Source organism: Stegodyphus dumicola, chromosome 6 (assembly GCF_044657685.1).
Source record: "Stegodyphus dumicola isolate Sdum_Otavi_A_Nest chromosome 6, ASM4465768v1".
Classification (NCBI taxonomy): domain Eukaryota; kingdom Metazoa; phylum Arthropoda; class Arachnida; order Araneae; family Eresidae; genus Stegodyphus; species Stegodyphus dumicola.
The window spans coordinates 6,042,947-6,060,761 of NC_140773.1; the positions used below are offsets into that span (position 1 = coordinate 6,042,947).

The 17,815-nt window shown below is 32.0% G+C and overlaps 1 protein-coding gene across 2 annotated transcripts in view; it reads left to right on the forward strand.

Moving 5' to 3' along the window:
• The first annotated feature begins 447 nt into the window (after positions 1 to 447).
• Positions 448 to 17,815, forward strand: part of LOC118183219 (uncharacterized) — a 98,247-nt gene continuing 80,879 nt past the window's right edge. The window contains exon 1 of one of the 2 annotated variants that reach the window (XM_085818017.1): positions 448 to 569. The gene's annotated coding sequence lies outside the window, so the exon portion shown is untranslated. The remainder of the gene's footprint in view (positions 570 to 17,815) is intronic. The other variant, XM_085818018.1, reaches the window with a different exon arrangement.

Below are 17,815 nucleotides of genomic sequence, written 5' to 3' on the forward strand. Positions count from 1 at the left end.
TTTCTAAGATGTATTGCTCTTCAGGAACTGACTATTCGTAACTCTTATTTTTTTTAAAGCGATATTGTTTTTATATGTCAGATAGAAAGAATTGCCTCTTAAAAAAAAAGACAATTAACTCATCACCATTAGAAACTCCGCTGCAATTTTCGACAAGGGAGACGTCAAGAATGAAAGCTAATTACTCCATAGGTCTTCAACTCACGCAAAAATGATCCCCTAACACCCACGCCGTTTGATTCCACTCCCCCAAATGCTCACTCGTAAGCAAAGATATTCATCAAATTTATTCTTACTCGCGGATACGAATTTACCTAATAATCGTTCCGAGTCCCTTGAGTGTACTTAATTCCGGGACATTGGTGCACCCCGCGCAACCGGAGGGCGTGGTTGTATCGCCCCTCCTATCCTGACGTCAATCTACTTGGGGGTCAGCTGACTGGAAAGAAGAAGATATAAAATGAGTTCGTTCCGTCCCCTTCTGATTCTCTTTCTCTCATCTTACCGATATAAACCATCTTCGATGAGAATTCAGAGCGCCAGATATTAAACTAGCATTATTAAGGCAGGTAAGCTCTAAAATTTTCTTATTTTGTTTAAATATTTGTAGATCTTGCAATTAAAAGCGAAATAAATTCATTAGAATATTAAGAAATTAATAAATTTTTCCTTTTCTGTATGTGCTTGCAGCAGAATTTTGATGCGGCAGTTTTTGAATTTTTTTTCTAACTGTCAAAGTTGGAAACAAGCCTTTCTTGTTTGAGCAAAATTTATTTTAAAAATAATGTACAAATTATATTTTAGAATAGAGATTCCAAATTCTTTTCTTGCGTTGAGTACTTCTAAAAGAATGTTTTCTTTATCGGCACTCTGATATTTTCTCTATAATACAGCTTAGTGATAAAAATAGCTTAAAAGAGAGGGGGAAAAAAAAAAAAAAAAAAAAAAAAGTAAGGAAAAGTTAGTTAAAAGTAAGGAAGTTAAAAGTAAGTTAAAAGTAAGGCTGTTAAAATTAAGGAAAAGTTTAGATTTTTACATGCACCAAATTCTGGTTATATGACATACCTTATAAAATTAAGGTATGTGCCTACATACGGAGCCCCCCCTTTTTTTTTAAATACATAAAATTTTAATTAAACACACATATTTTTGAGTAAGATGGGATATGAAACTATGAATTCAAATGGAATTTTATAGAACGTTTCATTAAATTTTCAAATATAGGCAATATTTAGTTAAAATTTTAGTGAAAATTTTCATTTACGCCAGATCACGTAAAATAAATTCTAATGAATATACTTCATTAATCTTTACAGTATATAATTAACATACTCATCTGTGTTCTGTAGCAAAAGATTTGCAGTACTTATAAAATTTTTTGAAATATTCAAAACTTGGTGCAAAATTCAAAATTTAAACTAAAAAAAAACCCTCTTTTCTTTCAAATACTGTCAATAAAATCAATAAATAAATACAACGAGGTCAGATTTTGCTACAGAATACAGATAAAGATGAACAAAACATTTTGGCAAAATTTCATTTCAATATTCTAAATACATTTTGAGAAATTAATGTAATCGCAATCAAAAGTAACGAAAAACACAATTTCTCAGAAAATGCATTTAAAGATTTTAATACAGCACAAAAAATTTTGTAGTCACTTTAGACCTTTAAATCTCGCCGTATTTGTATGTTAGGCCCTCTTTTACTTCATTAACTAATTTTACTTCTTAACTAATTTTGACTTTCTTTTAGCATTTTACTGGTTAAGTGTGCTGCTTGTGGGCATTGGCGTTTCTATTTCTGAATTCGCTGTTTGTCTATTCCCATGTAGCTTTCAAGCATAATGGGATTAATTTCTATTTCTATATACCTGAAAATAGGTAAAAGTCCTAAATATCTTGAATTAAACAATAATACAGCAATATCTGCACCTAAAAGCAATGTTTTCAGTTGGACAAAAGTTTCTTTAAGTAAAATATACCTCAAAAGGTTATTGAAATACTCATTATCGTTTTGAGTCTTCCCATGTTGGCATTTTATCAGCAAAGTGTCACACAGTGAAAGATGTGTTGTTTTCACAGCTTTTATATTGTGTAATAATTAGAAAATAGTTGTTTAAACTTATTGTTTACATTTTTAGGACCATTTAAATGCCAACTTCCGGCATCCAAAAATTCACTTCCGGTTTACTTTTTATACTATAACTTTGCTTCTATTTATCGTAAACACAAAAATAAAGCATTTTTGGAAACCTAACTATATGGCCTATAAAATGAATAAATTAAAAAATTTCCGAAAATTTTCACGAAAACGACGAATTTAGGGTAGGCACATACCTTAAACAGTTTCATTATCGAATAACATGAAGAGTTCATCATGCTTGTCTTCCGTTACATCTTCCAGGCGAATCATCGGATTTTGTTTCATCTTCATCGATGTGATTTTGATTCATAAATAAATAATCATTATCCGATCCATTTTTCACCAACATAATTTAATAGGTTACACCTTTCCTCCATGCAGGACCAACGATTTCACAGAAGCCCCATAAAGATATGACAGTTGTGTCAGGATAAGCACCCGCATGTAGACATTTAGCAAGTCCAGAAAATCCACGGCAGTTAATTTTTCAGGCAAAGTCCTCCTATCTTTACTTTATCTAACACAAGTTTCTGTCTTTTCTAACAGCGATTCTTAACAGTCTTTTGATTGCTCCTTTGCTTAATTTTAAGTAGTTCCTAACAGGATACTCTTTCCCCGTACAACAACATCCAAGGTTATATGTAGACCTTGTGAGGCTCTTAGCCGTCTATTCGACTGCGTTCCCGGAGCAGGATGGAGCAGAGAGTAGATGGTTTCTGCCAGGAAGATAACACACTGTGAGGCTAAGGCCAGGTCAGTGGTCTTCCTTGGTGGCGCTCACTCACTCACACCCTTGCTGCCTCACGTTTTCTATTAGCAGAATGGATGGCTTTGCATTTGAAACCAGCATTGCGTTTGTTTATATTCGCAGGAACCATATTTGCTGTTAAAAGGAGCACTAAATCAACTGTATTTCAAGGAAAGCGTGTAGAGACATTAGTTTAATTGGAAGCAGAAAAGATGAAAAATATGCAACCGCCTTCGCCGGGAATCGAACCATGGACCTCTGGAATACCGGTCCAGTGTGCAGAACCACTACACCACGAAGGCACGCTAGGGAAGCGGGAGAAATACCTTATATACTCCCCTTTTTAAAGGGCGACTAGGGTTTTAGGGGACCTAGTCGCCAAATTCTAGGTGCGGAGAATTATCATCCACAACCCTTTAGTTTGGGCGCCACTTGTAGAGGCATTAGGTTAGTTGGAAGCAGAAAAGATGAAAAATATGCAACCGCCTTCGCCGGGAATTGAAACACGGACCTCTGGAATACCGGTCCAGTGTGCAGAACCACTACAAGACGAAGGCATGTTAGGGAAGCGGGAGGAATACCTTATATACTCCCCTTTTTAAAGGGCGACTAGGGTTTTAGGGGACCTAGTCGCCAAATTCTGGGTGCGGAGAATCATCATCCACAACCCTTTACTTTGGGCGCCACTTGTAGAGGCATTAGGTTAGTTGAAGCAGAAAAGATGAAAAATATGCAACCGCCTTCGCCGGGAATTGAAACACGGACGTCTGGAATACCGGTCCAGTGTGCAGAACCACTACACCACAAAGGCACGCTAGGGAAGCGGTAGAAATACCTTATAAGCGAATCCGATTTACTAAAGCCTTTCATTTTCATTTAAAAATCTCGGCTTCAAATGACTATATAAAGAAAAGACATCTAACTCCTAATTCCAGGAATTCATTCAAATTAGAAGTGCTTCACTATAACATTCTTTTGGGCAGCTGCATTGAATACAATCCACCCTCTTTGCCGGATTATTTACTCCCTCAAGCATGTAACGCACACAAATATTGTTCCCCTTATCGCTTGTCAGTGCAGTTTACCATTGTTCGAAAGACTAGGATAAATGTTTGTATAAGTGACCTCAAAAGATAAGAGCATTGCACACGTATCTTTTACGTTTCTTCGTGATGAACTGGGTGCGCGTTATATGGCGAATATACGTAAAAATAAAAATGTAACTTGAAATTATAGATTCGGGTTATACGCAGGAGAATATAATTATTAGAATCAAATTATCAAATTAGACCAAGAATATGAGCAAAGTTTTCGGAGGGGAAGGGAAGAAGTTTTTTTAGATATATCTTTTTTTGTATTATTATTATTTTTATTTTCCTTATACAAATAGGTTTTCAGGGGGGGGGGAGAATCACACATTCTAACTTTATTTTTGATTTTCTATTATGTGAGGCCTGAGCTTTATGTATTAATACAGTATTTTTAATATTTGACATAAAATTGCTTAATTGATTTCTTAAATCACATATACAAAAATATTCTAGCTCTTTTTTGTTTTCCATAGTAAATTATTGACTTAAATAAAGCCTTCTTTCATTAGGTAAGAAAACGGAAAAATCAAAATTGTTGCTAAGATCTTTTACTTGGATTATTTCTCACGGACGGCTTTTTAATTCTCAAACTTAGCGTACACTTGTGTTTTAACCGTTTCCAGCACGCTACCTTTTGAAGTTGGAATTTTGTTAAAAAAAAAAAAAGGTAGGCAGTCTAATTAGGCCTAGAGGTACACATAAGTAAAATTTTGTGAAGATAGCACTTCTCGTTTTAATACTGTGGGTGTGCCTAAAGTGGCACACTGATTGAATACAGCTTTGAAAAGAGTGCTGAAACGAGCATTATTGTCAATGAACTGACCGATGAGATGCGGAGAAACAAAGAATACAGACTCTCAGTTGTTCTAGATGATCGGTGAGCCCGTTCTGGGCACACCTAGGGTTCCCCGTTTGATTTTAGGCAAGATTTCAAGGTAAAAATTTAAAACTAATATAGAATAAGGAGATTAGCATACAGCCAAAAAAAAAAAAAAAATAACATAGAAATTTCGGTACTTTTCCGTTTTGCCGGCGCAAGCGATAAAGTCGCCAATAATGGTACAATCGATGCCAAACGGAATATTCTCGCTGGTAACCTTTTACGCCTCATTTTCAAAACAAGTCGCAGCTTTTTCTTATCAGATTGATTTTTTCTTTCAATACTGTCATATAATTACATAGAATTTTTATCAGATAGTTCAATTTTATGTCTAAGGCCATTTTCTATAATTAAGTCAATTAGGATGCAATCACAGCGCTTGCCCGAAGCCGAAAATATAGAAAAGGTAAACTCAAGGGTTAAATTCATCCATTCTAATGAGAATACATTAGCGAAGTAAAGCACTACAGTTTCACATAATTTCTGAGTAAGCTATTCGTACGAATTGAAATATTTCTTGCATTTAAACTTGTGTTCTAAATTAAGATTTAACTTGAAATTAATGTAGATAATTACTGAGAGCATTAGATTTTTGTAGAGTAGTTTACGTGAGATGAGATCGCTTGGGGTCACGTGATATGAACCGGCGAATCAGGATGTTGAACCATGAAAGCATAGTAAATTCTTAAAGTAATGTCTTTTTACAAATTTATTGTTTTTATTTATTGGCTTTTTATAAAATTTTAAGCGATATTAAAATGTTTATGCCTTCTTTTTTTAAAAGAATTCTTAGAACTAACATTTTTTTAAATATTTTTTATGTGTATACTCTATGTTGTCGCCATTAAAGTCTGCTTGGCGAGATTTGCGCCGGCGAAACGGAAAAGTACCGAAATTTCTTTTCAAACAATTTTTTTATACCCTAAAAAGAATCTGGAAGATTTCTTTGAAAAATGAGAGTCTTAAAAAACTAAACATGGCTCAAATATATGGACTGGTTTGTGTTGAGTTCACTTGCGTTCAAATTTCACTTGCGTTTTTCCTGCCTCGAAAGCGCGGCTTAGGCTGTATATTAGATTTATATATAGCATTGTTCTAACATTGGTTTTTTGACACAAAATTGGACTTTTTTCAGATATGACATACCTATTTTTTTCCATATTTCGCTTTTACGACCCAAATTTTGCAAAAATGCTAGTTTTGTAAAAATCGCACGAGTAGTCTTTAAAAAGTTTAGTTCTCAAAATTTGTAGCTCGTCAGTGTTAATTGAGTTTGGTATATATTTATTACTATCTCTTTTTTTATTATTAAACTTACATACATACATAAAGCGCTTCTTTCTTCCGAAAACAATTCGCAAATATTTCCTCATTTGTTTTTAAAATTCGTATTTTTTAGTAATTTGCATAAATTTTTCAAAAATATGTTTGCATTATAACCGATAAAAGTTTTACCATCACCGTAAATTAGATGTATTTCTAGGCATACTTGCAAAAAATTAGAATTTTTCATTCTAAATTCCCAAAGATTTATGAGTATTTATACATATATTGCCGAGTTTTAAAATTTGCTATATTTGTTATAAGCTATAATAACACAAAATGTGCTTTAAGAACTTCATTTAAAATATTTAAAAGAATGAACGTTCACCTTTTTCCCACTCGTGTACAATTGAAAAACAAATCTGATGTGTACACCACATGACTTCCTTGTACGGAATATTAAATTATACGCATTTTTTCTTTCATTTCATTTAATTTTATCTGATTGAATTAAATTTGGTGCTACTTTGGTAGACGGTTGCACGGATTTTTGGCGATTTACGTTGGCCGAATTGTTGGCGCGATTTTTACAAACGTCAGCCATCTTGAAAAACGCTGTTTTTACGCATAGTAAAGTATTCGAAACTTAAAAAATAAATAAATAAATATCGTTAAAAGTAATGGATTAATTTTTTGTTGAAAATGTCATTTTTTAAGATGGCAGGCAAGTGTAAATAAATACATTTACTATGAGTATAAATACTAAAGTAAGGTTATTATTACTTTCATATAGCAAAGAAGAGAATAAAAACACCGCTATAAAAACATTGGGCCAACGTTTAATTAGATTAAAATATTACTGAAATTGAATATCGAATTAAAAACCATCATACCAACATATAAAAGAATTAGAATATTATTAAATTCAAATACTTTAAAATACGTTATATAGAATATAATTAACATTAAAACATATGGACAATAATTATCTCAGCAATTTCTGAAAATAGTGTATTAATTTTTTTAATAAAAATTGAAGTATACAATTATAAAATAAAAGAAAAAGACTATGTACTTACATTTTTTTGAGTGTTTAACCTGTTGTTTATTGATAAGTACCACAATAAAAAATCAGAATCATAATTTAGATAACATCTTTGAAGACATCTTTGAAGGAATTTGAAGATATAAATTAAATTTTAAAACGGCGCGGAAATGCACAAATTGTCAGTAACCAATCAGGGAGCTGATTATAGCTCGTTAATGCACAAATATTCTATAACCAATCAGAGACATTATTACATCACGGCTAGAATTAAAATTATTTAAAAATTCATACATAATAAAATCATTTTTTTAAAAAATGCAAAACTAAATTCTATTTTAATATTTAAGAGCCATAAATAATGTTTAAAACATTAGATTAAATTTATACATATTAAAACGAATTACTTTTAAAGTAAGGTGACGTCATTGATTACATCATCCACAACATAAAATTTCATAAAATATGATAAACAATAAAATTTTTATTTCAAATAAAAATGCATAATTAAATAGATTTTTAATATTTAAAAGCCATAAATAATATTTTAAACACGGAATTTATGCACAATAAAACGCATTATTTTTTAAATAAAATGACAACAAAGTATCGGTTACCATAAATAACTTATCCAGCAATGGGTTTACCATAAGTTGTATTACTCGCCAAAGGAAAATCGCCAAAAAATCGCCAAAATCCGTGCAACCGTCTACCAAAGTAGCACCTTAAATTTACTTCGTCGATAGCGCATAAACTACAATAGAATAAATGCACTCTTTAAAATTCCTATATTTGTTTACTATAGCTTCACTTAACAGCGTTACATTTCGTCCATTATAACTCAGAATGCATATAAATTTATATCACTTGAAGAATTCTCTAATCGTTGCCACATCTTTTATTCAAATACTATAATAAATCTAAAACGATATATAAAAGAATTTAAATAAGCACACAAAACAAAAAAGAAACAGATTTTCACAGACGATTCAGTATTTCTCATTCAATTAATTGAGTTCTCACTTACCGACAAGGCAAAAATACATAAAAACCAAAATATCTATATTAAAAATTACGAAGTAAATTCTAAACATTTATTTCCTCGAAACAATTCCAGAAAGGATTAAGCATGATTTAATTTGCAATAATAAATAAAGGTGTTATCTTTGTTGCTGCGAAGCTTAGTCTCTCTAGATTGGCAACAAATCTATTATTCTGCTGTTTCAAATGTAAACAAATATGTCTGCCATGTTATTTAAAACTTAAGGCTTCTTTTTTCCCGCTCGTTCAGAATGAAAAAAAAAAAAAAAAAAAAACATGGACAGCAAAATAGGTTGCTATCAATGGAAATTCCAAAAACTTAATCGAAAATCAATATTTCATTCACATCTTATAATTTAAAATGACAGAAAAGTATAACATGCCCTATGACATATATGTGCTTTAGTTACCTTATATGTATGCCCTGGTTATATATATGTAATTTTAACTTATATACTTCTTAATAAGTACATTATATATATAAAGTTATCTTTATAATTGGTATGGCTAGAATTATTATTAGCAATTTTTGCGTCAAAATTTTATGCATATCCACTACTATTAGCCATTACTTGTAAAGCAATTTTTCCATGCCGAATTTCCTTTTACTATTTAATACTTTAAAAAAAATTAATTAAAAAACTTTTTTAAATTAAAAAAAAATAAATATTACTTAAAAATTACGAATTTGTAAATGGGAATGCATTTAAATTTCAAATTGTAATTCTTTTACTTTATAAGCTTGTGGAAGGTCCCCCGGTGTTGAGTCCCCAAGCGAACTTGGTACTCATTTTATTGATCCAGTCAAGGTATGACTGCCTTGACTGGGTCGATAAAGGGGGGCTGGGCAAGGGAGGTTGCCCAGCCCGGGGATCGAACCCAGGACCTGTGGCGTTGCTACGCGATGCTCTACAGGGCCTATACTCAAATTTAATTGGGGCCCACCAGCGGCCGTGCGGTAAAATCGCTGAACACTGGTAGTTCGGTCTGAGGTTCGAATCCCGCGAATGGGCTGGCTGCATGGGTGTTTTCGTGGTTTTCCCCATGTGTAACGTGTATACGAGCCAGTTTCCCTTAGAAAGTCCTCCACGAAGGCATCCCTCCCCTTAGGCAGATAGCCCTAGTGTACTTTGCCATAATTAAATATACCACACCATCAAATTTAATTGTCGAGTTTAAAATAAATTTAGTTTGGAATGTATTTATTGTTACTTCTTATTTACCGACATTGTTCATTTTCTTTGCCACTGCAAATAAATTATAGATTTGTAGTCAAAATCAGAATTCTTTTATCAAAGTTAAAATCCTCACTCAATTTTCTCTACTCTGCCATTATACAGATAGCTCGCTATCGTTTTGCAGTAATTAATTCATCCAGTGTAAAATTAGTGCTATCATTTTTGGAATTTTTTTCTTTAAATTTCTTTACTCAACTGGGAATTAAAAATTTTCATTTGATAAGCAAAGTTCTGCAGGAAGTATACTTTTTAAAGATAGATACTTATTTAAAATATTTGTCATATATAAATTCGGTAAAAAAAAAAAAAAAAAAAAAAAAAAAAAAGCAGATCTATTCGTCATAAAGTAACAAAATCATGTCAAATAATTTCTGAAACTTCAAAAAGATAAGGCTTATTCGAAAACATTTTGACTTCGACGTCGTGATATGGAATAAAAAATGGATGTTATACTTGAGAGAAAAACCAACGCTGCAGCTTTCTCAGAAAGCCGTAGGTATAAAACCTGTGACCGGAAAGATTAATAGCTTATGGCTTAAAGCTTGTTGTTGAAGCTCATCGCTTAGGGAAATTCAGCCATAATGAAACAAGAAAAGTTACCATGTTTCCTCATCACACCATGCCTTGAACAGCACGGGAAATAAGCCCTATTAATTTTCCAGAAATAATTATTTAGAGTCGGAAGGATTCATATTCGTTTATTAAAGTTGCTTAAATGCAATAAATCTTTTAGTGACAGAATTTTCAGGCATTTGCGTTTATTACATCAGCATATGCAAACAACATATAAAATATATGTAATAAAGAGTTCCTTTTTAGAGCATTTTTACTTCCTTGTACGAAATAAAAAGGAAGTATTGTAATCGCGAAAAGTTTTAGGCAGCATATTTCAACGAAAATATCTATTTTGACCGCTATCGAATGCAATTTAACAATATTTTTGCGTGATATCTGTACTTAAGAACAGAATAAAAGACTCTTTTCTTCCAAAAAATTATAAAACTGCTTTAAAGTGAATTCTGAAGAGAATTTTTCCTGGCGTCTGTACGAACGTATGTACGTACGTACGTACGTATCTCCCATAACTCAAAAACGAGTAGCCTCAGAACGTTGGAATTTTGTATATAGGACTACTATTATATACAAAATTACTACATGTTATAACATGTAGATGTGGACCTCGGCCGCACCAAATGTATATAAATATATTTATATAAACATCCACTCTGTTACCCGGCTCAGTGATCTCAGTTTCTTTACTCTTATATGTTTGTAAATTGTACATTTTTTGCTTTAAAAATGATTGAATTATGTTGTTTTTATCTTCCGGTTAAGGTTTTTATGCCTTTAGTAAATCTGTATGCAATATTTTAAGAATTATCAACAATTTTATCTTCCGGTTAAGGTTTTTATGCCTTTAGTAAATCTGTATGCAATATTTTAAGAATTATCAACAATTTTAAAGTTGTTTAAGTGCCGCTAAGCCTTTTTTTTTATGGCGGCCATTGCTTGTTTACATTTGAAACAGCACACTAGTGGATTTGTTGCCAATCTAGAGAAACTTAGCTTCGCAACAACAAAAATAACGCCTTCATTTATTATTTAAATCATGCTTAACCCTTTCTGGAATTTTTTCGAGGAAATAAGCGTTTAAGATTTACTTCGTAATTTTTAATACAGATATTTTGAGTTTTTATGTATTTTTGCCTTGTCGCAAAGGGAGAACTGAATTAATTGAATGAGAAATACTCATTCGTCTGTGAAAAACTGTTTCTTTTTTGTTTTGTTTGCTTAATTTCTTTTATACATCATTCTAGCTTTATTATAGTATTTGAATAGAACATGTGGCAACGATTAGATAATTCTTTAAATTATGTAAATTTTGTGCATTCTGAGTTATAATATGAACGAAATATAATACTGTTATGTGAACCTAGCGCCAGAATGTCGCTATGGTAAACAAATAGAGTGAATTTTAAAGAATACATTTATTGTACTGTAGTTTGTGTGCTGTCCGCGAAATAGATTTAATTCAATCCAATATGTTTAATGAAATGCAAGAAAAAATGCGTATAATTTAATATTCCAATACAAGGAAGTCATGTGGTGTACACATCAGATTTTTTTATTTTAAAATTGTATACAGGACTAATTAAATTTATGTGCATGTTAAAACCAAATGAGTTTGATATTTTACAGCCAACTATGTAGCTGTAATTTAGCTTTTTTCATAGGTTTCCATTGTGTTTTGGTAATTAACATTTTGCTACACTTCTTAGAAAAGATATTTCGTTTGGAGTTAAATGATAATTTTTTTTTATTTCTAATGAGAATTCAATATTCATCGGGAAAGAATTTAATATCATTTTCATATTCATTTTCTAATATCCGTTCTAACTTCATATTTATATATGTAAATTATAAGAAGAAGAAAATTAACCTATAATTCATTTCACCCTAGTTTGTTAACACTCGACAAATATGTTCTGGATCTGTTCAGCTTTTGAATTTTGCATGCAAAAGTTTTGTTGAATACTTTTACTTTTTCATTATTTCCTGATTACACAATATAATACAATCGCTGATATTTTTCCTTTCTCTGCGCTCAAAAACTCTACACAATTGTGCTTTTCTTTTGTTTAACAGATATTAACCAAAAAATTGAGTTTCATGTAACTGTTTTAGCGCATAATTAAAAAATCTGATGTGGACACCACATGACTTCCTTGTACGGAATATTAAATTATACGCATTTTTTCTTGCATTTCATTTAAACTTATTGGATTGAATTAAATCTACTTCGTCGACAGCGCATAAACCACAATAGAATAAATGCATTCTTTAAAATTCACTCGATTTGTTTACCATAGCGACAATCTGGCGCTAGGTTCACTTAACAGTATTATATTTCGTTCATATTATAACTCAGAATGCACAAAATTTAAAGAATTATCTAATCGTTGCCACATGTTCTATTCAAATACTATAATAGAGCTAGAACAATGTATAAACGAAATTAAGCAAACAAAACAAAAAAGAAACAGTTTTTCACAGACGATGGAGTACTTCTCATTCAATTAATTCAGTTCTCACTTCGCGACAAGGCAAAAATACATAAAAATTCAAAATATCTATATTAAAAATTATGAAATATCTATATTAAATCTTAAACACTTATTTCCTCGAAAAAATTCCAGAAAGGATGATGATTTAATTCGCAATAATAAATGAAGGCGTTATCTTTGTTGTTGCGAAGCTAAATTTCTCTAGATAGGCAACAAATACACTATCCTGCTGTTTCAAATGTAAACAAGCCATATATATTTAAAAAAAAAAAAATTAGGCTTAGCGGCACTTAAACAACTTTAAAATTGTTGATAACTCTAAAAATATTGCATACAGATGTACTACAGGCATAAAAACCTTAACCGGAAGATAAGAACAACATAATTCAATCATTTTTAAAGTAAAAAAAAATACACAATTTACAAACATAGAGTAAAGAAATTGATATCACAGAGCCTGGTAACAGAGTGGATATATATATATAAATATATTTATATAGGTTTGGTGCGGCCGATTGCAACCAAAATACGAGGTACACATCTAGTACATGTTATAGCAGTCCTATATATAAAATTTCAAAGTTCTGAGGCTACTCGTTTTTGAGTTATGCGAGATATGTACGTACATACGTTCGTACAGATGCCACGAAAAATTCTCTTCAGAATTCATTTTAAAGCAGTTTTATAATTTTTTTTGGAGGAAAAGAGTATTTTATTCTGTCCTTACGTAGTGTGTGTGTGTGATTATGGCAAAGCCTCGAGGGCTATCTGCCTAAGAGGAGGGATGCCTTCGTGGAGGACTTTCTAAGGGAAACTGGCTCGTATACACGTTACACATGGGGAAAACCACGAAAACGCCCATGCAGCCAGCCCGTTCGCGGGATTCGAACCTCAGACCGAACTACCAGTGTTCAGCGATTTTACCGCTCGGCCGCTGGTGGGCTCTGTCCTTACGTAGAGATATCACGCAAAAACATCGTTAAATTGCATTCGATAGCGGTCAAAATGGATATTTTCGTTGAAATATGCTGCCTGAAACTTTTCGCGATTACAATACTTCCTTTTTACTTCGTACAAAAAAGTAAAAATGTCCTCGAGTGCTGCAAAAAGATTTATTAAATAACCAGCACAAAGATTTGTTGCCGTTTTAAGAATAGGTCAACAAAATCAAATTAGATATTTTCCCAATATTTCACATATAAATAAAATGTTTATTATTTAATGCGTGTATATATAGAAAAATACGTAAAATAGCCATAATTCTATAAATCACCAGTATTATTTGTCGTCCTTTGCTGTTAAAACTTCTGATTATGTAATCCTTAGCCCTGCTTTTGTGTACTATCTGGCACAAATTAATAATCTGCAGCGAAGTTGTACGTAGTTAACCGGTGTCACAATTAACCAACAGGTTAAGGTCAACTTATTCAATTCGTTAACGTTAAGTAATTGATCAAAATTTTCATACACGACGTCGAAACTTTAGCAAGTAATCAATCAAAGGATGAGGCAAATTAGTCCATGAATATGTAGTTCTAAGTACCGATTGCGAGTAGAATTTCCGAAAATTGTATAAAAAATAGAATTCGTCATTTGAGGAAGGTTCATGTTAATACAAAAATGTCTTTTTGGTGGAAGGCAGTCGTTTTTGCAAAAATTATTTTATTAGCATAATCGATAAGTTTGATTTGTTTAAATGAACTTCTGAATTCAAGACTACAAATATATGTTTAATTAATTTTACATTTACATTATCGCATATCACGTTTTATAGATCAGGAACAGTATTTCATTAGCAAATAAATAATTGAAATTTAAAGGTTCTTGGGACATTCCGTTAAATGACATGATAAATGCATTTCTTAAGTTTTCAAGTCAATGCAAATATTTTTATGTGTATTCTCTGATAATTTTCAGAGTTATACTAGAACATGTTGTACTGTTATTAACGTGTAAGTAACAATTAAGAAGACTCAACTGCTTATTGACAAAAGTAAAATCCTCAGTGTTTAAAAGGAATGAAGAATTTACTAGTCTACATAAAAATAACGTATTACTTAAATAATATATAAAATATTATATAAAAATAAGAACTCAGAATATAACTCGCAGTAATCTTACAGATTTTCTTTGAAATGAGACTGCAAACTGAAAAACAATAGCTTCACTGTTCGTAAAGTAACTTCGGTAAAAGTATAGTTTAGGGTACCCCTTGGCGAAACTTGGCGATTTTTGGCGGTATATGGATACCGATTTTGTGCACTTCTTTGACTCGTTACTTTGGCTTGCAAAGCGGCGAAAATCGTCGCTACACAAAGCCAAAATAACAAGACAAACAATTGAACAAACTCGGTATCCATGTACACATCGACTTATTTTCACTTAAAAAAAATCCCAGAATTGCACAAACTTGCATTGCACACTCCCTTTACTTTCTCCATGTACACATCGATATATTTTCACTTAAAAAGTCAAAGGAGCACCAAATTCTACAATATAGGCAAACAAAAAATACATAATCTCAATAAAATACATTTTGAACCAAACAATAAAATAACATAAAAAAGAAAAACATGTTATACATTTAAGCACTACCAAAAGCAAATATTCACTTACCATGATTTTCGAGTTCGCTTCGTACACCCAGAGCCACGTAAAAATCAAAATACCAATCATACTCAAATGACTTTTTCCAAACCAGGTTCTCTTTCTGACCGAACGCTTCGCATAGTGACCATCTGAACCTTTCTTCCTACAAACCCATTCAAAACCATCTAAACAGTTTTTACGTTCGACTAAACGCATATCCTTCCTACATACAGGACACTTATAATGGCTACTAAGTAAACCTTCATTTACACACCAGTCAATTAAAGCTCTTTTCCCCTTTCGCTCGAAATCAAACAGAAACTTCAAATTAATCTTACTACATTCGGTCATTCTACCGTCTAAAGAATCAAACCAACAAAAACGCTTACATCCCATGATTCAAAATTTCCCAGAATCATGCACCCGATTACGTCACAATAGGGTTTCCATAACATTCAACTACTCAGGCTACCATAAATGAAACAACTTGGCGATAAATCAAACAACAATTTCGCCATAATACAAGGGGTAACTCTACCCGTAACTTCGTATATTATGATATACTCTCTGATATGTTTTGGAAAACATTAAATTAGTATTTCTTGCTGCAAGCAAAACTTATATTACTCAACTTTTAGCTCAGAGTATCATGAAAACTTTCAAATGACTTTACTGAAATGATGTCGCTTCAAAAGTGATGAAAGGAAATGAATGCTATGAAATTGCAAACGCTTCAGACTGTACATATAACTAAGTCAATATCTTCGTTAGATGCCATGCATAACATAAAATGTGTTAAACTCCTACAGAAGTGAAAGCCATTTAAGGTTACTAACGACATGCCAACCTCTATTGAATGTAATCAAACACTGCAAATTCTGAGAAAAACTCATGAATTGGAAAGTGATCAGAAATGCTAGCGAATGCTGTTTTACGAAGTTGAAGATACCATTCAAACATCGTGATGTTAATGAACAATACGAAGCAAACCCAAATTTAAAATTTCTATGATTTTTGTTTTAATTTAGTAAGATACGGAATTATAAAAATCTTATTCTAAAAATAAAATTTAAAAAGTGAATAAATAATTTTCTTTTAGATTATCAATTATCAGAACGGTCAATAGCTAGTACTCCAACTAGCACAAGAACGTTCAGTGCAAGTGCTTCACAAACGTGTCAGTGCAAGTGCTTCACAAACGTGTTAGTGCAAGTGCTTCACAAACGTGCAGAACGTTCAAAATCACGTCTATATGTTACAGTTCTAAGACGGACAGTAACACGTCAAATACTTGTGTTTGTAACACTTTCATGCAACGTATCATTAATGTTTTAGTACAACGTTTTTGACACGTTTTACCTGAACGTTCTGAACCACGTCTATGTATTGAAGTTCAATAATGGACATTAGCACGTCAAAGATGGTACTGCTATCACTTTTTTATAACGTTCTATGAATGTTCTTCTAACGTTCTAATAGAACGTTCTGGCAGAACGTGGTGAATCACGTTAAGATATTACAGTTCAATAACGGGCAGTAGAATGTCAAAAAATGGTGTTACTAACAATTTTGTAAAACATCCCTAGAACATTCTATGGAAGTTCCGAACGTTCTTCTAGCAGAACGTTCCTTCAACGTTTTAGCAAAACGTTCTGAATTACGTCTTTAAGATGTAGTTCATTAATGGACAATAGAACGTCAAAATATGGTACTGGTAGCAATTTTATATAACGTTCCTACAACATTGTATGAAAGTTTCTGTAACGTGCTAGAGGAACGTTCTCTTAACGTTTGGGCAGACGTTCTGAATGTCGTCTATAGATTACAGGTTTATAACTAGCAATAGCACGTCAAATACTTGTACTGTTAACACTTCTGTATAACATGCAAAGAACGTTCTGAATTACGTTTAACTAGAACGTTCTGAATCCCGTCTATACGGACGGACTCTGAATACGTGAAATATTTGTGTTTGTAATACTTGCATATAATGTGCCAGACCAAGTTGTAATTTACATTGCATTACTATGGTGGCCTTGTAATTGTGTTTCGCGAAATCGTGGGCTTCTATCCAACTCCACTAAGGATTCCGAAAGCTGAAATCAAAATTTGAAAGTTTTTTTTAATATAATGCGGACAACAAATTTAAATATCTAAAATAATTAATTAAATAATGATTTCATTTTATTGTTATTGTTATCTAAAACGAGTAAAGTCCTACAAAAATGTTAATTTTCTTCTTATTTGCAGCATAAAGCACATGCAGTACTGATACATTTTCAAACCTTTTTGAATATTTACTTTCCTAAGCATGCAGGGACCTAACAAAAAATGCTCATGAATAAATATGAATTTAAATGAAGTGAAACCTCTTTGAATGTTTTTAAGATTTTATTTTCTGATGCAGGTCTAAGGATTCAACCAAAAATATACATATGTATGATTTGCAAAAAAAAAAAAAAAAAAAAAAATTAAAATCACTAATTTTAATTTGGCAATGTCCCCTGTCTGAAATATAAACTGAGTCACTTAAAAAATTAACCACATCTGCATGGCACAGAACTCTTGGCCAATCGCCAGTCAAAACTTAAGCAAAGTATTCCGATCTTATATCTAGGCCCGAATGACGTGCCAAGACATTTCGGCCATGATTAATAAGTAATTGGTGTCATCATTATCTGCAAAATGAAGGTCATTGGTTAGAGCAGCC